The sequence below is a fragment of the Aotus nancymaae genome, unplaced genomic scaffold, assembly GCF_030222135.1.
Source record: "Aotus nancymaae isolate 86718 unplaced genomic scaffold, 86718_ANA_hifiasm-v0.15.2.pri h1tg000022l_1, whole genome shotgun sequence".
Taxonomy (NCBI): Eukaryota; Metazoa; Chordata; class Mammalia; order Primates; family Aotidae; genus Aotus; species Aotus nancymaae.
The window spans coordinates 1,777,072-1,801,128 of record NW_026988435.1 but is presented as its reverse complement, the minus strand read 5'-3'; the positions used below and the strand labels follow the sequence as shown (position 1 = coordinate 1,801,128).

The window sequence follows — 24,057 nt, the reverse complement described above, 5'->3', positions numbered from 1 at the left end:
CAGCCCCTGCGCTGCCTCATCTACATAGAAGTCTCCCTATCCGTGATGTCACCGGCAGTGCCTTTTCCAGTCCCCGTCTGTTCCACCGCCACTCAGCCGACCAACCCGCTGTCAGAGCTGGAGGCGGAAGTGACGTCGCCTCCCTTCCCTCCCTCCCCCACATCTGTTCGCTCCCAAAGAAGCGCGTCCTTATCCTGTGTTGCCAAGGACACTTTCCGCGGCCAACTGGGACGCGTGCACCCTTCTTCAAATAATGGCTTTTAATTCGTTTAGGATTACAGAAAACCGGTTCCTTTTAAACATGGTTATCTTTGTGAAGTAGCATTGCGCTTAAAATCGGAAGCTCTTCCATATCAGAGAGAAATCATATCTACGAAAACAGAGAGGCTGCTCAGATGACTGCACACCAGCCATCCTCCCTGATTTTACCAGTAGTAGTGTCATAAAGACCATTGTCAATTTCGTGAGTCTTGTAAGTTGGGTTTTTTGTTTTTCTTTTGTTTTCAAATACGGTATTGTACACAAAGATAGCAAAGCGTGGTTGCTGTCTCAGTGTAATGCCGCCCTGGGCCTGAGAATTTGAAAAGGCTCAGATTCCTCATGTAAAATTTCTCTTCTTTCCTCATTCTCCCTTTAGATGAAAGTTTTTCTTGAAAGCGTTGACCATAAAAGCTGGGCCAAGGTGTTTCTCCTTGCCAGAAACGCGCATTCCCAGATAGTCCTGTCCCACATGGGGAGCTGGGGAGGAAAGGAGTCCTCTCACTGATGAAGTTTGAACAGCGCCCAATAGCTGAATTGGTGTAGCATCACAGAACGGAGAAAAAAAAAAAAAGAATAAAAAAGAAAAAGATCGTGGTCAATTCTATCAATTCTATAGTTGTTGTCACTTGTTGAATTATCTCTAGCCTTCAGAGTACTATGAATTTAGTTTCTCAGAATAAGTAAGAAATGAGAAATACATAGCATTAACAATTTGAATAGTAGAAATACAATGCGCACAAGAATGATAATCACAAAGAGAATCTGTGTGCTAGAACAGTGAGGGAATCTGCTCCATTAGGCAGCCAGCCAAAAACAGCAGGGACAACATCAAATCCCAGGTCCTCTTCAGTGGTTTCTTATAGCCAAGTGGCTTCTTTTCTGATTTTTTTGAGAGAAGGTTCTACTTCATGGGAAATGTTTATGTATATGCAACAGAAGGTGTCTGCCACCACACATACATCTCCCTGCTCAGCTAAACTTATCACTAAAGCGACATGATTATCTAGTACAACCTTAGCCAGTGAATAAATGGCTTTTTGTTGAGCTACAAAAGACGCTGCAGTTTTATCAGCAATACTTTTCTTTCTTTTTCTTTCAGAGACAGCCTCTGGCTCTGTGGCCCAGGCTGGAGTGCAGTGGCACCATCATAGCTCACAGCAGCCTCAAACTCCTGGGCTTAAGATTCTCCTGCCTCAGCCCCCGAGTCACTGGGATTACAGGCCAGAGACACCATGCCTGGTTTTCATCGGCAATGTTTCCTGAGGTTACAGAAAGATTTGTAATCCTGGGAAGAAACAGTCCCTTCAAGCAAAAGTGTTCTCCCCACAAAATGCAAGGAGTTACCTTCTTGATGGCCAGGCAGATAATTCTCTGGTTTTGCCCCAATAGAATCTCTATCTAAAATAGAGTGGAGGTCAGGCCTAGTGAAAAGTTTGAGGGAATTTGCCCAGCATTGGGTTTCTTCAGAGCCATATATATATTCAAATATCCTAAAAGACATTGCCCTTCATCACTCCATGCCCTTAGACATTTATAGGACCTGGAAGGTGATCTCCTCCAGACAAAAATAAATGCTGGTGCAGAACAGGAAAGTGTATTATAATTTGAGTACATCAGTTTTAGGGCATTTTAACCCATGGGTCAGACACATTAGAGCAAGAGGGCAGGTTGACAGCAGGAGGGAGTGTTTTCCTTTTAATTTCCCAATAGCACAGTGGTGTTTGCCACAGTCATTCCAGAGTGAGGTGACAATCTGTAGATGTTGCTGTTTGTTTCTGTGGGTTCTGTGTGTTTGTTTTTGAGACTCACTGTGACCCAGGCTGGACTTCAGTGGCATGATCATGGGTGACTTCTGCCTTGACCTCATGAACTCAAGCAGTCCCCTTACTCATTCTCCGGAGTAGCTGGGACTGCAGGCATGTGACACCACACCCTGGGGTGTGAACTGGGATTTGCGGTTTTAGCTGGCTCCCTAATGGATAGGCTCCCTTACCCTTCTGGAATACAGATTGACTTCATGATTATCATTCTTGTGCACATTATATTTCTAATACCTTGTTATGTATTTTTCTTTTTCTTTTTGTAGAGACAGGGTTTCATCATGTTGCCCAGGCTGGTCTCAAACTTCTAAGCTTCAGGGATCCACCCACCTCAGTGTCCGGTGTACCAAAGTGCTGGGATTACAGGTATAAACCACTGTGCCTGGCCTAAGCTAGTGTGTTTTAACTAAAGTAACCAAGTCCTTATTTAAGTCATTGAGAAAAGCACAATTTATAAGGGAATCATTTCCGTGACCTTAAAGGCTAGTGTCAGCCATTTCAGAATACTGTTTAAAGAATTCTCCATCGAGGGTCCCTGTAGAATCACTGTTGCACCGCTACTCCGTGCCGCACCTGGGAAGCATTGCGTTGCTGCATTGCATCCCGCTGGCTCCATTACATTGAAGAAATTCGACAAGAAGGATGAGGAGTCAAGTGGAGGCTCCAGCCCATTCCAGCACCTTGAGAAGAGTGTCATCCTCCAAGAGGCCCGTGTATTTAATGAAACTCCGATCAATCTTCAGAAATGTGCCCACATCCTCAGCAAGATTCTTTATCTCATAAATCATGGGGAGCATCTTGGGACCACAGAAGTGACCGAGGCCTTCTTTGCTATGACCAAGGTCTTTCAGTCCAATGATCTCACATTCCATCGGATGTGCTACTTGACCATCAAGGAGATGTCTTGCATCGCAGAGGATGTCATCATTGTCACCAGCAGCCTAACAAAAGGCATGACTGGGAAAGGAGACAGCTATCGGGACGCGGCTGTGCGAGCCCTCTGCCAGATCACCGACAGCACCATGCTGCAGGCCACTGAGCACTCATGAAACAGGCCATTGTAGGCAAGGTGCCCATGTCTCTAGCTCTGCCCTTGAGTCTTCCTTGCACCTGCTGAAATGCAGCTTTGACGTGGTCAAGCGCTGGGTGAATGAGGCTCAGGAGGTGGCATCCAGTGATAACATCATGGTCCAGCACCACACACTAAGGCTCCTGTAACAAGTGTGTAAGAATGATGGCCTGGCTGTCAACAAGGTGATCAGCAAGGTCACCCGGCATGGCTGTAAGTCTTCCTTTGCCTCCTGCATGATGATCCAGGTGGCCAGCAAGCAGCTGGAAGAGGAGGATGGAAGCCATGACAGTCCACTGTTTGACTTTATTGAGCACTGCTTGTGCCACAGGCATGAGACGGTGGTGTGCGAAGCTGCCTCGGCCATCGTCAACCTGCCAGGCTGCAGTGCCAAGGAGCTGCCCCAGCTGTGCCAGTGCTCCAGCTTTTCTGCAGCTCACCCAAGGCTACTCTCTGTTATGCAGCTGTTCGCACCCTCAATAAGTTTTCCATGAAGCATCTGTCAGCTGTGACAGCTTGCAGTCTGGATCTAGAGAATCCGGTCACAGATTCAAACCACAGCACTGCCACGCTGGCCATCGCCACCCCCCTTAAGACAGGCAGTGAGAGCAGCATTGACTGCCTTATGAAGCAGATGTCCTCCTTCTTGTCAGAGATCTCAGATGAATTCAAGGTGGTGGTTGTCCAGGCCGTCAGTGCCCTCTGTCAGAAGTATCCTTTCAAACACACCATCTTCATGAACTTCCTGCTCACCATGCTCTGGGAAGAGGGTGGCTGTGAGTACAAGTGCACCATTGCAGACGGCATCATCAGCATCACTGAGGAGAACTCAGCAAGGAGACAGGGCTGTCACATCTGTGCGAGTTCATTGAGGACTGTGAGTTCACAGTGCTGGCCATCTGTATTCTGCATCTCCTGGGCCAGGAGGGCCTCAAGACCACCAACCCACACATTACATCTGCTTCATCTACAGCTGAGTGGTCTTGGAGCATGAGGAGGCCCAGGCAGGAGCTGAGAGTGCTCTGGCCAAGACTGGAGCACAGAATGAAGTGTTGTCACCCAGTATCTAGATGTTACTGAAGAGGTATGTGATGGGTGATGACCGTGAAATAAGGGACTGAGCCACCTTCTATCTAAAAGTCCTGGAGCACAGCAGAAGGCCCTCAATGCAGGCTAGATCCTAAATGGTCTGACTGTGTCCGTCCCTGGTCTGGAGAGGGCTCTGCACCAGTGCATGCTAGAACCATCAGAAAAACCTTTTGACCTCAAGTCTGTGCCCCTTGCCACTGCGCCCGTGGCAGAGCAGAGAATGGAAAGCACCCCCATCACTGCAAACAGCCTGAGAAAGTGGCAGCTACCAGGAGATCTTCCAGGAGCAGTTGGCAGCAGTGCCAGAGTTCCAGAGACTTGGGCCCCTCTTCAAGTCCTCGCCTGAGCCTGTGGCCATCACTGAGTCAGAGACCGAGTATGTCATTGCTTGCACCAAACACACCTTCACCGACCACATGGTGTTTCAGTGTGACTGCACAAACACACTCACTGACCAGAGCCCAGAGAATGTCACAGTGCACATAGGGCCCACTGAGGCCTATGAGGTGCTCTGTTACATGCCTGCCCACAGCTTGTCCTACAAGCAGCCTGGGACCTACCTGCTACACACTGGTGGCACTGCCCATAGCTGTGGCCTGCACATTCAGCTGCATGATGAAGTTCACTGTCAAGGACTGTGATCCCACCACTGGAGAGACCGATGATGAAGGCTATGAGGATGAGTATGTGCTGGAAGATCTGGAAGTTACTGTAGCTGACCACATTCAAAAGGTCATGAAACTGAACTTAAAAGCAGCCTGGGATGAGGCAGGGGATGAATTTGGGAAGGAGGAAATGTTCGCCTTGTCTACCATCAAGACACTTGAAGAGACTGTGGATACCATCGTGAAGTTCTTGGGAATGCATCCTTGTGAGAGGTCAGACAAGGTGCTGGATGACAAGGACACCCACATGTTGCTCCTGGCTGGTGTGTTCTGGGATGGCCGTGACATCCTGGTGTGCTCTCAGCTCCTTCTTTTGGACACAGTGACAATGCAGGCGACAGCCAGAAGTTTGGAGGTGCTGCCAGTAGACATCATTTTGGCATCTGTGGGCTAAGGTGCCAGCCTGCATAGGACCTTATACCCTTCCCCAACACTATCTGGAAGTCGTGCCTTCCTCATGAAACTGGCAGAAACCCCTTCCCAAGCTTCTGTATTCAAAAACAATTAGGAATCATTGCAGATATAAATATTTTTATTCTGCCTCCCTGTTCAGGACTACTTCGGAGTGACTTTTTTTTAAATAGGGGATGATTTTAGCTTGTCCTAAATCTTGTTACCCTCCCTTCCTGGAAAGGGATCATAAAGGAATCAAACATTCTCAACTCCTCCTGAATTTATCCCCCAAGAGACCATCTTATCCCTGTAACAAATCAGCATGTATCTATTTAAAAAAAGAAAAAAGAAAAAGAATTCTTCATTAAATGTGGTGGCTCGTATATGTAATCCCAGCATTCTGGGTGGCTCAGACAAGAAAATCGCTTGTGCCCAGGAGTTCATGACAAGCGTGGGCAACAGATGAGAGAGAATCCTCATCACTACAAAAAATATATATATATAGCCAGGCAGGGTGGCACACACCTGTGGTCACAGCAGCTACTGCAAAGGCTGAGGTGGGAGGATCACTTGAGCTTGAGAGACAGAGGCTGGGCTGGGCCATGATCCTGCCACTGCATTCCAACCTGGGTGACAGAGTGGGACCCTGCCCCAGTAAAGACACAGATTCTCAAACCACTCAAACCATTTTACTCTAAACGTTTATAAACTGTGTTTTTGTTTGTCTTTTTTTTTTTGGAGACAGAGCCTCACTGCATCTCCCAGGCTGATTTGCATTGGTAGGATCTCGGCTCACTGCAACCTCTCTCTCCCGGGTTCAAGTGATTCTTTTGCTTCAGCCACCTGGCAAATTTTTGTATTTTTAGTAGCTACAGGGTTTCACCATGTTGGGCAGGCTGGTCTCGAACTCCTGACCTCAAGTGATCCATCCGTGTTGGCCTCCCAACGTGCTGAGATTATAGACATGAGCCTCCACACCTGGCTCTCAAACCATTTTAAGTAATCAAAGACAGATTTGCCATTTTAAGTCAGCAAAGACAGATTTGTTGACTTTTAGTACATTGCTGAATTATCCTCCATTCTACATTTCTAGGAAGGACCTGGGGAATGGCAACATGTGGTTATTTGGCCAAAATGCAGACACTTTCATGTTCTACTTCAGTCTGATTTGAAAATCCTTCCATTTTGCCTTTTGTATCCAGTTTAGTGGCCTTGCCTTCTTACACCAGCAGGTGAATTAATCGATGAAGGTTAGAATATTTGGGCTCAAAGGTTTCAACAGTTAAGTCAAATTTTCTCCCAAACCCTATAGGATCTTGGCACCTGCATTAGAAACTGAAGGGGAAAATGTGTTTACATTTATATCAGGGAAGTCTTACATAATATTTTTAATTCACATAATGGTGAAGTGGAATACACAGTGGTAGGCTCCCCTCTGCCTGTGGGTATTACCTTGAAAGGGGCTGTCAGAACAGAAGTTTCAGGGAAGGGGCCAGAGCCCTGGGGACTCTCTGCAGGTGATGGTGATGGAAGAAGAGGCAAGGCAGGACCGGAGGGCTCAGGTGAGGGAGACTGTGCAGGTGCAGGGGCTGGAGGAGAAGGAGCAGGTGGAGGCAAAAGAGACAAAGCCGGCCAGGCGCGGTGGCTCAAGCCTGTAATCCCAGCACTTTGGGAGGCCAAGGCGGGTGGATCACGAGGTCAAGAGATGGAGACCATCCTGGTCAACATGGTGAAACCCCATCTCTACTAATACAAAAAATTAGCTGGGCTTGGTGGCGTGCGCCTGTAATCCCAGGTACTCAGGAGGCTGAGGCGGGAGAATTGCCTGAACCCAGGAGGCAGAGGTTGCGGTGAGCCGAGATCGCGCCATTGCACTTCAGCCTGGGTAACAAGAGCGAAACTCCGTCTCAAAAAAGAAAAAAATAAAAAGAGACAAAGCCTCCTCAGTATTTCTGAATTCAGAAAACATCTGCTGACCTCCTTCAGTTTACTCCTCAATGGAGGCAATTTTCACAGTTCTTTTAGAAATTTCTAGGTATCATTGGAACTAAGTCTCCCATTTAATTTGTCTGGTTCTAAAACAAATTTTTTTATTGAGACAGTGTCTCACTGTGTTATCTCGACTGGAGTGTACTGATGTGATCTTGGCTCACTGCAGCCTCTGCCTCCCAGGCTCCTGTGATTGTCCTACCTCAGCCTCTCAGGTAGCTAGGGTTACAGGCACATGCCACCACTGTCTGGTTAATTTTTATGGTTTTAGTAGAGATGGGGTTTCACCATGTTGTTCAGGCTGGTCTGGACTCCTGACCTCAAATGATCCACCCACTTCATCCTCCTGAAGTGTCGGAATTGCAGGTGTGAGCCAGCATGCCCAGCCTAAAACCAAATATTTCAAGGCAGCAAATCACACTGCCATGTATGCACCTATGCAACAATCTTGCATGTTCTTCACATGTACCCCAAAACCTAAAATGCAATAAAAAATAATAATAAAATCTCCAAATATTTCTAATTGTCATCACTAATAAATTATTTTAGGCATTTCAAAAAGATCCCCATGTTCTCCATTCTGCTCATGACTTTTTCTGGTTAGGTGGATCCAGTTTCTTGGATATTTACAAAAGGACACTTCATAAGTATTATACATAAACCCAGCTGGTGTTTCTAAAGGTGATTATTTTTCACAGCGTGCACAGAATTTGAAGCTTGATTTCCCATAATTCAGAGCTTTTCAAAGATGACCAAAGCCTGAGATGGGTTTTGGGTCACAGTGTGCTGCTTATGAAGTCACTCCTACAGATGTCACCCGAGTCATTTGTCACTCTCTCAGTGGCTCCCACTGTTTCTAACCACCAGGTGGCCACAGAGTGCATATGTTTTGGGGGACCCGTCTCACATATACCATCCCAGAAGAGCAGGAAAGGGGGTTCATGAAGATATTCTCCTGATGAAGAGCGCCCTATGAGGCAGCCTTAACGTAGTGAATAGTGACCCTGTTACCTCTGCAGAGTCCCGGGTCACTTGGAGCACCTGAATGGGTCAGTGGGAGCAGATCACTTCTTTTCTTCAGGTTTAAGAACTAACAGGAGTTCATCACAGATGAAAAGCTAAGTTCAAATGTTCAAGAAGGCATGCTACATAAAGTGAAACCACCAGTGCCTACCTGGTGCTTTGTCATTACAGGGTACTGCCAACCAACTTTCCAAAGTTTTTGAACTTATTTATACTTCCGCTGGAAATAAGTAGGAGATTCCAGTGCTCTCATACTGCCAAAATTTGGGAATGTGGGGTTTTTTCTTAAGTCAAGTTTAGCTGGGTGCGGTGGCTCACACCTGTAACACCAGTGCTTTGGGAGGCCCAGCTGCCTGAATCACAAGGTCAGGAATTTGAGACCAGCCTGACCAACATGGTGAAACCCCATCTCTACTAAAAATACAAAAAAAAAAAAAAAATTAGCAGGGCAAGGTGGCATGTACCTGTAATCCCAGCTACTCAAGAAGCTGAGGCAGGAGTATGACATGAACCCACAAGGCAGAGGTTGCAGGGAGCCAAGATAGTGTCACTGCACTCCAGATTGGGTGACACAGTGAGACTCCAACTCAAAAAAAAAACAAAAAAAAAAAACCAGTCAATTTTACAGAAATATGAATTAAAATTCACCAGCATTACGTTATGCACATTGCTTTCATGACATCTATCTTTGCAAACTTGCCTTTTGATGGTAGCTCTGATTAAAAAGCTAGTACCAAATAAAAACATCAATATGTAACCAAGAATGAAGGTGGCCATTTGAGAGTGTTTGAGAAGCTATGAGTGCACAACAACAAGGTATATTATTTTAAAATGTCAAAATATTAAAAAAACAGAGGGCTTGAGTGAACACTCACAAAATTCCCAAGAGTTAAGAGAACACATAAGAATTCCCACAGCACCAGTGGCATACCTACAAGACACAGAAATCTATGTGAACCCAGCAAGCAATGGCATTCACCCAGTAAATCAATGAAGTAAGAGAAAACCAAAGGCAATCAAAATTGTCAACTCCTTTTCATATTCGTCATGAATTTTTTAATAAAGTATGTATCTTGAAATTATAAATTGAGCTGCCATATAATAGAGAATGATAGTGTTATATATTAGATGATATCTAAAAATATTTACCCAGGCATCCTAAGTGGAATAGTAGAGTCTTCTGGTTTGTAGAATCATAAAAATTAATTCCCTTCTAAAGATATTACCTACTTCATTTGTAACTGAGTCCAAAGCTCATATCTCTTGCTGCATTACAGCCAATAAGTCGAGAGACAAGGTGTAGGGGCAGTGAAGGTGACTGTATTCCAGAGAGCCGCCAAACTGAGCAGATGGTGAACTAACATCCTAAAGAATCAACTTAATATGAATTTCAGGCTCCTTGTACATTAGGGAATGGAGGAAGAAAGGGGGTTGAGGTGGGGAGACAAGGTTTAGGCGCAGGGAAGATGACTTTATTCCAGAGAGCCACCAAACAGAGCAAATGGTGAACTAACATCCTAAAGAATCAACCTAAGTTAACATGGATTTCAGGCTCCTTGTATGTTAGGGAAGGGAGGAAGAAGGAGGTGTTTAGGTGAAGAGGTCTGACAATGACAGGCTTATGGGCTGCAGCAAGAGCCCAAGCAGGTGGTGAAAACTCTTTGTCCTTTGCCAGGTCACAATGCTCTTATAAATCTTCAACATAACACTGTTTCTTGTGTATACAACCTCTTTATCTTCTCAGGAGTTCATTTTGGGAAGGGTTTTTTTTTTTTTTTTTTTTTTTTTTAATGGAGTCTTGCTCTGCCACCAGGCTGGAGTGCAGTGGTGCACACTTGGCTTGCTGTAACCGCTGCCTCCTGGGTTCAAGCGATTCTCCTGCCTCAGCCTGCCAAGCAGCAGGACTACAGGCGTGTGCCACCATTCCCAGCTAACTTTTGTATTTTTAGTAGAGATGGGGTTTCACCATGTTGGCCAGGCTGGTCTCAAACACCTGACCTCGTGATCCACCCCACTCGGCCTCCAAAAGTGCTGTGATTACAGGCATGAGCCACTGCACCCAGCATGACAAAGATTATTAAACCATTCTAATTTGTCAAAAGAGTCACACTGATTTTTAAAAAATAATGTAATGAACTTTTTGATGTCTTTATATATTATTTACATTATTTAAATTTTTCTAAAGCATCAAATTCCTCTCTGCTATCAACTTGATTTCTTTTGTTGTACCAAACTCTCAAGACCATTAATTTAATTTACAGTTCAATCTATTATTTTTTCATGTTAGAAATTCAACAAGAAAATTTTTCCCTATGAAACATCACATTTAAAGCATAAATATGCTGGGTGAGGTGATTCGTGCCTATAATCCCAGGCTTTTGGGAGGCCAAGCCAGGCATATCATTTGAGGTCAGGAGTTTGGGACCGGCCTGGCAAATATGGTCAAACGCTCTCTCTACTAAAAATATAAAAATTAGTTGTACATGGTGACATGTGCCTATAATCCCAGCTACTCTGGAGGCTGAGGCAGGAAAATGGCTTGAATCTGGGATCTGAACTTGCAGTGAACTGACATCATGCCATGCACCCTCGTCTGGGCTACGGAGCAAGACTCTGTCTCAAAATAAATAAATAAATAAATTATCGTAAGTATCAAAATAATAATACTAAGGCACAGAGTCTTCCTCTTCCTCTGTTATCTGGGCTAGAGTGCAGCGTTGCAATCATGGCTGACCAACCTGGAACTCGAAGGCTGGCCTCGAGGTCCATAGAGCAATCTGTGCATAAACAGCGCATCCCAAAACTCCCAGCTCTGCCAGAGGCAAATAGAGGTGATTGAGTTGGGAGACCCCGGATGGCAGCAAAGAGTCAATTGTAGTGAAGAAAAAGAGTACTTGCTTTCCAGGTATCGTCCTGTAACGAAAAAGGGGGAAAGAAAAAACACAAGTTTGATTTCTTTGTTTTTGTCCAGAGCTAGTTACGTAAAAGCTAAGTCTAACTATGAACGGTCACATAATCCTTCCGGGAAAACATGCACGCCTTTGAATAGTTGCCTGTCTGTTCTTTGCAAACTGCGAAAGACCAGGGGAAAGCGCGAACGCAGTCCCCCACTACCACAAATTATGCAGTCGAGTTTCCCACATTTGGGGAAATCGCAGGGGTCAGCACATCCGGAGTGCAATGGATAAGCCTCGCCCTGGGAAAACCACCTTCGTGATCAAGGTATCTCCCCTGCCAGGTAAGTATGACTTTACATGCTTCTGCCCTGACACAGCCTCATATGTCTCACCCTTTACAAACATGGTGACTTGTCGAGGACACGGCACTTCCAGCCCTCCTAGCCCTGACACAGAGCTGGGACTCTCAGGTCTGACCAGTGGTCCTGGACTCGCTCCTACAGCGGGGAACTCTTCTTCGGGAAGTGGCAGGTGGCCAAGCAGCAGCCCCTGTGCTGCCTCATCTACATAGAAATCACCCTATCCGTGATGTCACCGACAGTGCCTTTTCCAGTCCCTATCTGCTCCTCCACCACTCAGCCGACCAACCTGCTGTTGGAGCTGGAGGCGGAAGTGACGTCGGCCTCTCTCTCCCTCCCTCCGTCCCCCGCGTCTTTTCTCTCCCAAGGAAGCGCGTCCTTATCCTGTGTTGCCGAGCACCCTTTCAGCGGTCAACTGGAGCCTGTGCACCCTTCTTCACATAATGGCTTTTAATTCGCAGACTAGAAAGTTTAGGATTACAAAATAAACCAGTTGTCTCCCCATCCTTATCCTTGTGATGTAGCATTCCCCTTGAAATTGGAAGCCATTCAGTATCAGAGAGAAACCATATTTATGAAAATAGAGAGGCGACTCAGATGACTGCACACCAGCCGTCCAGGTCAGAGTCGCAGTCTCACCTGTCTTGGCGGAATGCTACAGTCCTCCCAGTAACATAAACCAGTGAAAATGGTTTTATCGCTAGTAATGTTGTAAAGACAGTTGTTCAGTTTCATGAATCTTGTAGATTTTTTTCTCCAAATTCAGAATTGTAGAAAAATATGCTGCCCGAGTAGAGATGACTGGACATTCTCACGCATGGCGCTGGACTACGTCATCTCCTGCATAGTCTTCTCCAGACCTCAGCGCTGACCTCATGTTCGTATTTTATATTCTGCAAAGACAAAAGCAAAATAATCCACATTTGGCACAAATACCTGGGATATATCTTGTGTGAGGTGTTTAACAAATGCCTGGATCATCTTTCCTTACATTGGATGATAACGCAGGAAATACTGTGAACTAAGCAAGGTTGGAACGCCCAAGTCAAAGACCGTTTGAATATTTACAAGTAGATCTGAGACAGGAATAGTACAGAGTGGTCACAGGATAACGAATTCTAGGCAGCAGATTTACATGACTTGAGGCTATGGGCTGATAAGACGTTGCAAAACTAGGGTGTAGACCAAGCTGGCTGAGACTGACTGGACCCCATGTGGTGCTGGATTTGACGTAGATTTCACCTAGGACCTCACTACATGCTCATTAACATACCAAATCACACACCCACCAGTGCCAGGACAGTTCTGAGACCACCAATATTTCATATAAAAATGGGTGGCATCACTGCCAAGACATCTCCATGTTTACCCAGGAATTTTCATGACTATTCCACTCCGTGGTTAAAGAAACCATCTAGATGAAACCCCAGACCCCATTGTCCTCTCTCTTGGGTTTGCCCAAACTCCCCTTTCTTGAGTGTGTACTTTTTGCTTTGCAGTAAATCTCTTCTTCTTTTTTTTTTTTGGTTACAGATTTTTATTTCTAGGCCACACTTGTACAAATTTCGTTTCAGTGAGTTATATGCAGAGCTCAGGAACCTGCATTTTGTCAAATTCTCTAGATGATTCTTATCTGATACATTTGAAAATGGTCACCAGTTAATAAGTACAGAATTTGTTAAATAAATGCTTACTTTTTTCTCTCTCTCTCCTTTTATTTATTTATTTTTTCTTGAGATGGAGTTTCGCTCTTTTTACCCAGGCTGGAGTGCAATGGCGTGATCTCGGCTCACCGCAACCTCCGTCTCCTGGGTTCAAGCAATTCTCCTGCCTCAGCCTCCCGAGTAGCTGGGACTACAGGCGTACACCACCACACCCAGCTAATTTTTGTATTTTTAGTAGAGACGAGGTTTCACCATGTTGACCAGGATGGTCTCGATCTCTTGACCTCGTGATCCACCCATCTCAGCCTCCCAAAGTGCTGGGATTATAGTTGTGAGCCACCGCTCTCAGCCTTTCTCTCTCTTTTAAGCTATAATCATCATTTTTTAAATCTCTTTTTTAACTATTTACTGACTCATCTTTGACTTCCTTCTTGAGATGGTGTCAACAGCCTGGACACCACAGCTGGGATCGAGATCCCACCAGTGTTCAGGGACCTCCCCCAGCCCACCAGTATCAGATTCTATTCCATTGCTCAAATCACAAAACATCGAGTGGTGAGTTCTCCTTTAGAGACCATAAAGCACAGATTCCGTGGCATGGTGTCCAGTTAGGCCACTGGAAGGCATGGCAAAATATTGAAAATGAGGGATTAGGTGACAGTGTAGCAACTGCTGAATACTAAATACTTGATCCAGGCCCATTCCCTGGATACTGACAGGGAGACACATTGTCCAGGTAGTAGCGGAGAAATATTTTCTGGGTATCAGACCAGGCTTCGTGGAATGAACTGGCACCAACCTGCAGATATGACCACCTGAAGGGGTTCTTCCTGCCCACTATACAAACAAAATCAATTCATGGAGACCATGGAATTGCAGTAAAAAGTTTAAATGACACAGGCCAGCCATGACATGTGAGAGACAGAGTTATTATTCAAATCAATCTTACTGAAGGCTCAGAGGTAAGGGGTTTTTCAAAAATAGTTTGGTGGGGAGGGGTCTAGGGTTTGGGTGTCTCTGATTGTTGGGGATGAAATCTCAGGGGCATGGAAAATGGCCCTCTTGCACTGAGTCAGCTTCTGGGTGGGGCCTGAGGGACTGGTTGACTTTTGGGCCAAATGGTGACATCCACTAGTCAGAAATGCAAAAGCCTGGAAAGATATCTCAAGAGGCCAACCTTAGGTTCTACAATAGTGATTTTCTTCCCAGTAGTAATTGGGGAAGCTGCAAATGTTGTGAGCTCTGGAATAATGGCTAGAAATTAGCTAACGAGGCCTACATCTTAGTAGAATTCAGGCCCCTTTCATCCTCCTAACTTGGTGGCCTTTCATTAATTTCACAGGGGTAATTTCATTTTGGGGAAGTTATCATTTAAACCAGTCTTTTTGGCTGTTCCCAGCCTTTTTGCCACCAGGGACTGGTTTGATGGAAGACAATATTTTTCTGCGGAAGGTGGTGGGGGATGGTTTCTGGATAAACTGTTCCACCTCAGGTCATCAGGCATTAATTAGAGTCTCAAAAGGAGCATGCAACTTATATCCTTTACATGCACAGTTCTCAATAGGGTTTGAGCTCCTATAAGAATCTGATGCCGATGCTGATCTGACAAGAGGCAGAGCTCAGGTAGTAATGCTTGAAAGCCTGCGACCCACCTCCTGCTGTTCAGCTGGGTTCCTAACAGTCCCAGGGACGGGTACCTGTCTGTGGCCCTGGGTATTGGGGACTCCTAATTTAAACTATAAACTCAGTTTTTCCCAAAAGTAGCTTAGGAGAAAATGCAAAGGAATGAGTGAAGATAGTTAGCCTGTGAGGCAAGAACCAAGATGGAGTCAGCCATGTCAGATTTCTCTTACTGTCATAATTTTCAAAGTCATTTCAGAGGGACTACACTGGATGCTTGTTAAACACATGAGGCAGATTTTAATGTATGTACTACAGTAGGCAAGAGAGACCAGCAGAGAACTGAGCTCAACTCTCTTTCAATTGGTCATTTAAGTTTAGTAGTAAAAGACTGGTTAATGATAACAATGCATCATAAAACCTTCAGAAGGAAAGGAGAATGTTTTGTGGACCACTTTGGTTTGCTTTTTTGGGTGTGGCAGTTTTAAGTCATTAGTTTTTAAAATCAGTACTTTTTAATGGATACAACTTAACCAAATTTTGTCACAGAATTTTGAGATCCATTAAAAAAGTTTAACGGAAAAAAAAAGAAAAAAGCAAGAAAACCTGAAACTTTATGGCCAACCGGCAAGATAATAAAGTCAGTGGGTGGAAAATTACCAAGAGGAACTTGATTAACTATCAAAGGTGGTTCAGAAGCTTTTTGCTAAACTTGGCTCAACAGGATTCTTTTCTAAAACTGGACTTGGCAGTCCAGGAACTAATAGAGAAAAGGGCCCAGAAGAAACTGAGGTTTTGTCAAAGATGGTGTCCTTGTCAGCTCTACACTGAAGCTTCTGCAAAAGAACAAAGATGAACAAAATAATAATAATAAAAAAAGCAAAGGCTACATATTCTGAGCTTGCTATAGCAAGGAGTCAGCCATGGTTACTTGCATTTTGGCAGAGACTTGAAGGCAACCAGAAGAGTGGGAAAGCTTTTTAAAAAGAAAGCATTCAGGTAAGCTTGGAATGGAGGCTGTCAGCATGGTGAGGCTGTAGATAGATGAAGAAAATAAAAATATTTTACCCCAGAATATATTTCTTTGGCATATTTCAAGGTGGCTGTCAGAGAGCCAGCAAACAGAAGTAACCCTGCCAAGCTCTCTTTGTGTGTGTGTGTGTGTGTCTGTTTGTGTGTGCGTGATGGAGTTTCACTCTTTTTGCCCAGGCTGGAGTGCAATGGTGCAATCTCAGCTCACTGCAACCTTCGCCTCCCAGGTTGAAGCAATTCTCCTGCCTCAGCCTTCTGTGTAGCTGGGATTACAGGCATGTACCACCATACCCAGCTAATTTTGTATTTTTAGTAGAGACAGGGTTTCTCCATGTTTGTCAGGCTGGTCTCAAACTCCCAACCTCAGGTGATCCACCCACCTTGGCCTCCCAAAGTGATGGGATTACAGGCATGAGCCATGCTCCCAGTGAAAATTCTTTTGTAGGGGAAATTTACACCTGCAGAGAATCTGCATTAATCCAGCCTTCTCTTGTGAGGATTGAGAACTAAAAATAAGCTTTAAGCCTTTCAAACAGACTCCCTCTTGGCTGACAGGATGGCAGAGAAACCTTGAAAACTGAGTTTCTGGCTGTAACAGGATCAGAGGTTGCACATTGCACGTGCCCCCTTAAAACCCCTCCCTCACTAACTGCCATTGTGAGGCAGGAGAACAGCAGAGGGAATTGGAAGTTGGATAAAAGGCAGGGTGAGCAAAAGCAAAAACAAGCAAGGTAAAGGGACGTGTGGACAAGAAGCAACATGAGAGGCAGAAGTCGAGCAGCCAAAACCAAAAGTAAGATTTAAAAAGCCAGCAAGGCCGGGCCCAGCGGCTCACACCTGCAATCCCAGCACTTTGGGAAATGGAGGCAGTCAAATCCCCTGACGTCAGGAGTTCAAAACCAGCCTGACCAACATGGTGAAACCTCATGTCTACTAAAAACATAAAAAAATGAGCTGGGTGTAGGGGTACATGCCTGTACTCCCAGCTACTCAGAAAGCTGAGACAGAATTGCTTGAACCTGGGAGGCAGAATTTGCAGTGAGCCAAGATAGCATCACTGCACTCTAGATGGGGTGACAGAGCAAGACTCTATCTCAAAAAAAAAAAAAGCAAGCGAAGACCCCATGGCTGGCAAGATCCAAACCAGTAAAGGGGCAGCTCCTCAGAGCTAGGCATGTACATTAGAGAGAAAAAGTATCCTTAACATGACCCCATATGATAATAAGCTCATTTAAGCTCATACATATGGACTGCATACATGCATGTACTTACAATTATGGGATGGAGGCAATGGGCAAGCGTGCAAGGGCCAAAGTAGCTAAGCAATCTACCTATCAGTCAAAAGGCAAATACGGGCTAAAGATTAGCTGTCCTTGTGAAGAGAAGGAAAAAACACACATAAAAAGACCCAGTGTACACCAAACTAATACTGTTCTCATCTCCCTGAGGTCAGGCCATTCTCCCCTCTATGAGAGCATTGCTGTGCTTAATAAACTTTGCTTTGCTTTGCTGCTTTGTGTGTGTCATGTGTAGTTCTTTGTTTGGGACACCAAGAACCTGGAACTTCACGGCACCATCTGGTAACAATTAGGCTTGTTTCTCCTAAGGGTTAACAAACCAGCCCTTCGAAAAGACTTGCTTCGCCACTGTTACCAGCTAACAGCCTGATGCTTTCCCTCCCTTTTGTGGTTTTGATAGAACAAGCAACCAGCTTTCCTTCCTGATAAGAGATCGCCAACCTAGGAATGAATCTGGCCAGCCTACAGAGGATGTAGAGTGAGGGTTTTCATGTCCTCTGCTTCAGCGTTTGATGTCAGAAGGCCACAAATGCCACCCTCAGATGATTGCTCATGCCACCGTTTTATGAACATGAGTCCCAGGGAGAGGCATGAAACTTAATTGCACATATGCACATTTTTCCTGTTAGAAATATTCATATGGGAATATTATTCGGTACTGCTCCCGTGAAAGATACATTCTCAGAGCGTCCTCACATTAGAAGCATGAGATAAACACTATAATGCAGCAATCGCGCATCCAGTTCTTTACACTATAGAAATACCTGCGGTGAAGACGCGACCACAATGACCACAGACAGGTGTACAAGGATGGTGACTGCAGGGTTCATTGTAATCCTAAAACTGAAACCAACCTCATCTCAAAAACTCTTTTTTTTTTTGAGATGGAGTCTCGCTCTGTTGCCCAGGCTGGAGTGTAGTGGTGCAAGCTCAGCCCACTGCAGCCTCCATCTCCCAGGTTCAAATAATTCCCCTTCCTCAGCCTCCCGAGTAGCTGAGATTACAGTTGCCTATAATTGAAAGAGCGATTGCTCTATCAGTGTGAACATGGGTCCCAGGGAGAGGCGTAAAGCTCAATTGCACATCTGCACATTTTTCCTTTTATAGACATTTCCTTTTATAGATAATATTGTGGTATTATTTGGTACTGCTCCCATGAAAGAGACATTTGCAGAATGTACTCAAATGAGAAGCATTATATAAACTCTATAATGTGTCATTGGCGCATCCAGTTCTCTACACTACAGAAATATCAGATCCAGGCACATTCTGGGGATACTACTGGTCTCCTATTGGTAAAAAGTGAAAAACTAAAGGCACATAAATTACTCGTTTAAGTGAATAACGGACTGAATTAGAATTTTATCACACCAGAAATGGGTTCCTACCTCTCTGTTTCAGGATTCCTGAGTTGCACAGGTGTAAGTCTGGCATTTCAGAAGCTATCTGGTTAAGAATCTGGTCGGGGAGGTGGGCTGGGCTTTGACGTGAATCAGTCATGAATTAGTGCCTTAGGACTTCCGGAAGATAAAATCGTGCCCACTTATCTAGTGATTGGCAGTTTGTGAATGCTTTAAAATTTCCAAACTAGAGTCCCTGGGTGGGCTCGAACCACCAACCTTTTGGTTAACTGCCAAACGCGCTAACCCACTGCGCCACAGAGACAGGTGCTGCTGTCTCTACTGGGCACTATAGGTAGGGAGCACTCACTAAACTTCCTCCATCTAGTCCATCCTCAGAGCCCGTCGGCAGGACGATTGAGCAAGGCCTTGGAAGACCAGAGATTAGAGCGGTCACGTTGGACACCTGCGCTTTGGGAGATTCTGGAGCCAGAGGACACATTAATGGCCTTCGCCCACGCTGCCCCTCGCCTGTTTCGGAAGCCCCCGGAATCTCCCTGGTCCGACCCCGCCTGAGCCCCCTAGAGGCCCAAGGCAAGCTGAACGCCCGGTGGGCTCCCTGGATGGCTCCTCCGGTTCTTTGTGCCGCCTTCACCCAGTGAGGGAGCCTGTGCCCACCCTGCCCAGTCGCTTTCGGGGTGCTGCGGAGCTTCCGCTGCCATCTTTGGATCCTGTGTCCGGCACGGGGGCTCCACCAGAGCAGGCATGGGGCTGAAGGTCGCTCGTGGGTCCCCTCATGGGGAGCAGGGTCTGGCACTCAGCAGGGCGCACGACTAGGACTTGTCGAATGAATCCATCGTCGCCTTTAGCTTTTAGCTCTTTGAAGAACCTTGAGAATGGAAATCATGAGGAATTTTTCGATGGGAAAGTTATTTTCACAAAGGGTTTATTTAGGTTGATTTCTCGACACCGCGCAGGCGGCAGCGGGCAGGGGCTCCAATGCACTTTCTGTGGAGCCGCGCCGTGGAGCCGCGGGGGCGCAGCTGGACGGTGGTGGGGTCGGGGCGGGAGGGCGGGAGCCAGGGAAGGGAAAAACAAAAGCAGGAAAAGAAGCCGGGGAGGGTGAACCAGACATCCAGACCCCCTAAAAGGCTCCTGCAGAGGCACAGGCGGGATCTTCTGGAAGTGAGAATTGTTTTTTTGGTTTTGGGGGGACTTTTTTTTTATTTTGTTTTGTTTTAATTGTAGCAGAATGAGGAAATGGAGAGAGAACCTGAAAGAACCCCCAAACGCGAGGACCTATTGCTCCTCAAGAATAAGATCTTCCAGAAGAACTAGGCGAAAATTAGGCGTCTGGGAACGCTGAAATCTTTTGAGGAGCAGCCTCATCGTGACCCTCAGCGTTCCTTTTGGCAAAGGACTCGCTTCCATTGTTTGTTCAATTGTCTGTTTGTCAAATAAATAAAACCCTTTTTCATATATCTTTGAAATTCCGATGGTTCTATTACTTTAGGATTACAAACAATGCTGCAGTCATCGTTCTTGTTCACTTCTCACTGGCCACTGTGTGTTTCTCTAGGATAGAGGCCTGGAGAGCGGTTGTCCCAGCAGAGTGATCACATGGTTTTATGTCATTCCATTTTCTTCCTTTGTTGCTTTATTAGCTATAACTGTTTCCTTATTTCAGTGACTGCTTTAGGGTTTCTGGGATACATCTTTAATTGATCACAGTCAGCTTTCAAGTGACATGACACCTCCCTTGCTGACCTTTACCTTAGTGTTATCGTGTATTTTTATTTTACCCGTTATAAGTTTGTAATTCATTATTATTACTTTTATTTATTATGTCAAATATTTTTCAGATGATTTAAATTCTAATTTAATTTAGTCTAATCTGATCTAATCTAATTTAAATAAGAAAACGTGTAGTGCATGCTTTCTAAATGCCATTTCCAATATTCACTTCTTTGTATAGGCCCACATTTTTACCTGGTATCCTTTTCTTTGCCTGGAGGACTCTTTTAAGATTTCTTGCAGTGAGGGTTGGTAAATTATTTTAGCTTTTGCATGTTTTCTTTTTCTTTCTTTCTTTTTTTTTTTTTTTTTTTTTGAGATGGAGTTTCACTCTTGTTACCCATGCTAGAGTGCAATGGCGCAATCTCGGCTCACCGCAACCTCCGCCTCCTGGGTTCGGGCGATTCTCCTGCCTCAGCCTCCTGAGTAGCTGGGATTACAGGTATGCGCCACTATGCCCAGCTAATTTTTTTGTATTTTTAGTAGAGATGGGGTTTCACCATGTTGACCAGGATGGTCTCAATCTCTTGACCTTGTGATCCACCCTCTTCGGCCTCCTAAAGTGCTGGGATTACAGGCTTGAGCCACCTCACCCGGCCCCTGTATGTTTTCTTTTTCTTTTCTTTTTTCTTTTCTTTTTTTTGAGTCATGGTCTCACTCTATCCCCCAGGCTGGAGTGAAATTGTTCGGTCCTGGCTTACTGCAACCTGTGCCTCCTGGGTTCAACTGATTCTCCTGCCTCAGCCTCTGAGTAACCGAGATCACCGGTGCCCACCACCATGCCTGGCCAATTTTTGTATATTTAGTAGAGTAGGGCTTTCACCATGTTAGCCAGGCTTGTCTTGAACTCCTGACTGCATGATCCACCTGCCTCAAACTCCCAAAGTGCTGGGATTACAGGTGTGAGTCACCATGCCTGGCTGATAGTTAAAGTTATTTCCCTATTAACCATTTTTATTATCTGTGAATTTCAGATTTTCCTAAGTAAGAACCTTGAGGTTACTCTGGGCATGGTGACTCATACCTCATAATGCCAGCACTTTGAGAGGCTGAGGCTGAGGTGGATGGACCCCTTGAGCCCAGGAATTCAAGACCACCCCTTCAAAACCCTGCCTTACAATACAAAACCAAACCAAACCAAAAAATAAAAAAAATAAAAAACAAAAACACAACCCTTAAGATTAGATAAGTTGTTGTTTGTTTGTTTGGACCAATAACTCAAGACTTAGCTATTTCCATTAAAGAAACAATATTAATCACCTTATTTATAAAAAATTACACAAACAAAGATAATTCTATTTTGGGTCACATTCATAGCTTTATAATCCTCATTTTAAATTTTGGTACCTTATATATTACATAGCAGAGATAAATATAAAACCACTTGACTGGTAAATTTAAATGAAAATGTATGCTGTCAATTCTGAAGCCATTTCTGATTCTATTTTACCAATCATTTTAAAACCAGTTTATTTACTAAAGATTTACTTACATCACATGAACTTGTAAAAGCGTTTGTGTTCAAGTCTATTTTGTCTGATAGTGTATTTAAGTGCTTTTTTTCCCTTTAAGTCAATTAAATCGAGTTTTTAAATATATTCTTAGTAGTGAAACATACATAAGACAAATAACTATATAATGTATTAGACATGCTGATAGAAGTAGATCTCATACAGTAATAAGAACTCTTCTTTTTCCTTCTATTTTAGACTTCCAATTTTTTGATCACCTGTTTCATTGCTCTAGGCAGTTGTCAGCTAGAGAGTCCTATTTTATATATTAAAGGAACAACCCTTAGGTGAAGCATCAGATAGCAAAATTTAGATGTCAAAGTATAATGAGAAAGAGTCTGGTGTACTAGAGGGAGATTAAAAACGGATGCCAAATCAAACAGAACATTATAGAAATCTATCCTAGGATTGCATAAGTAGACCGATTTTATTTGGATAGTTCCAAATTTAGTCTCTATCTTTTAATTAGATCTGAGCTCTTGGCAAAGCCCACACTGAATCCTAGGTCTTCAAAAGATAGAATTATCCTGGGCTAGGCCACATAATTATTTTAGAGTGCATTTTGTTTCAAAGACATTTCTCTAAGTGTCTAAACAACACCATTTCTTATCTTAAACACCCCAAGAGTATCCTTTGTGTAATAACTATTTTAGTCAATACTTGGTAAAAAAAAAAGAAAAAAAAGAAAGAAAAAATAGGTAGCACAATACAAAAGCAAGCAGTTTCAGATCTGAGAGGAACTTTTCTGTTTACACTCTTGGGATTCCATAAGAAGAACAGAGGTTTCTACACAAAGAAAAAGTCTGGCAATCCCTCCATTTCCATTAAGAAATCCCAGGCTGTTAGAAACTATTTCAGGTCCCTCATGCAGCAGAGGGTGGCCAGGGAAAGGAGAGACAGACAGAAGTAAACGGAGAAAACAGAATTCAGTCAGCTGAGAAGAAAAAGGACATTTTCTCAAACAACAATGTCCAAGAAGACAAAAGAGTATTAATGACTTTTAAATAAATATATATTTTAATATCTAGTAACATATATAAATATGTGTTCATATAATATATTTTATATATATATACATATATTGAAATATACATATTAAAAATCTTTTTAACTCTCATTACTATATTTTAACTGGGACAAATAGCTGGTATTTCAAAAGCAACCCAAATATCAGTTGGAAAGAAATTGATCTGGGAAGCAAACCCAGGTTGTCATGGTGGGAAAAGGGCAGAACCTGAGCTACTGAGCTGTAGCCTTGGGTATGAGGTGACAGCCACTGCTCTTTTAGCTTGGTTTGGCTAGCAAAACTGGCCTTGTGATATAAATAAAGACCCTTAGGTAGTCAAAAGCTTTATTTTCTTGATGGCGGCTTTTTTTCCCCAGCTCTCCCTCTTTTTTTAATTTTAATTTAAATTTTTAAAAATATTTTTATCATTTTTTAATCACCCAGTTTCTACACTTCAGCTATGTAATTTTTACTTTTAAATAATTTTTTTGCACAGATTTATCCAATTCAGAGGCCTTGTTCCCCATAATTTGGAACTTTTTTTTTTGGATTTGATCAACTCAGATAGAACTGGTAAAACCCAATGGAAAAGAAGAAGGAAACAACAAAAATCAAACCAGCCAAAAAGTTAGGAAAATCAGTGATCACACGATTCATATGATTGCCGAGCGCCCTAGTGATAAGGGGAAATTATGATCAGTTGGTTTTTAATATTAACTTGAGTCATCTAGGAGAATTTCCAGGACAAAACACAGATTTGGTTATTTACCTAGGAATGGGGACCAGGCTGAAGACTGCTCTGTACCATCCTAGAAGCAGGAAAAAACTCAAACTCTCCTTCTCTGTGAGAAGTGAGCTGAGGGGTGTGTGTGCAAAAAAGAAAAAAATAAAAAAGAAGTGAGCTGCAACTCCAGAAAGGAATTGCCTGCTCTCCACCATCATGGAAGCAGGAAAACTTGCCTTCACTGTTGGAAGCAAATAAAACTCCAGAAAATGAGTTGTTTGGCAAGATAAACCTTAGATCTCAACCAAGTTTTAGGAAATCAGGAATTCTGTGGAGGTGGGGATCTCTGAGGCCTCAGCAAATTGTCCTATTGGTTTGAGCAATAAAGATGGCTCAGGCTGGTACCAAGCACCGACTGGAGATTTGTCAAAGGTCAGGGCACCTCCACTCAGAATCCCTTCATGGTTACCAATTGTAAACCAAAAAGTATGTGAGGCAGATCT

At 44.1% G+C, this 24,057-nt stretch overlaps 2 non-coding genes and 1 pseudogene across 2 annotated transcripts; 1 reads left to right on the top strand and 2 right to left on the bottom strand.

Moving 5' to 3' along the window:
• The first annotated feature begins 210 nt into the window (after positions 1-210).
• LOC135276348 (coatomer subunit gamma-1-like) lies at positions 211-5,964 on the top strand (annotated as a pseudogene).
• Positions 5,965-11,391: 5,427 nt separating this feature from the next.
• On the bottom strand, positions 11,392-11,555 carry LOC135276448 (U1 spliceosomal RNA). The gene has a single exon (XR_010343989.1). It is a non-coding gene; the product is annotated as a U1 spliceosomal RNA (small nuclear RNA).
• A 7,215-nt stretch (positions 11,556-18,770) lies between these two features.
• Positions 18,771-18,844, bottom strand: TRNAN-GUU (transfer RNA asparagine (anticodon GUU)). Its single transcript has one exon. It is a non-coding gene; the product is annotated as a tRNA-Asn (tRNA).
• Positions 18,845-24,057: the final 5,213 nt, after the last annotated feature.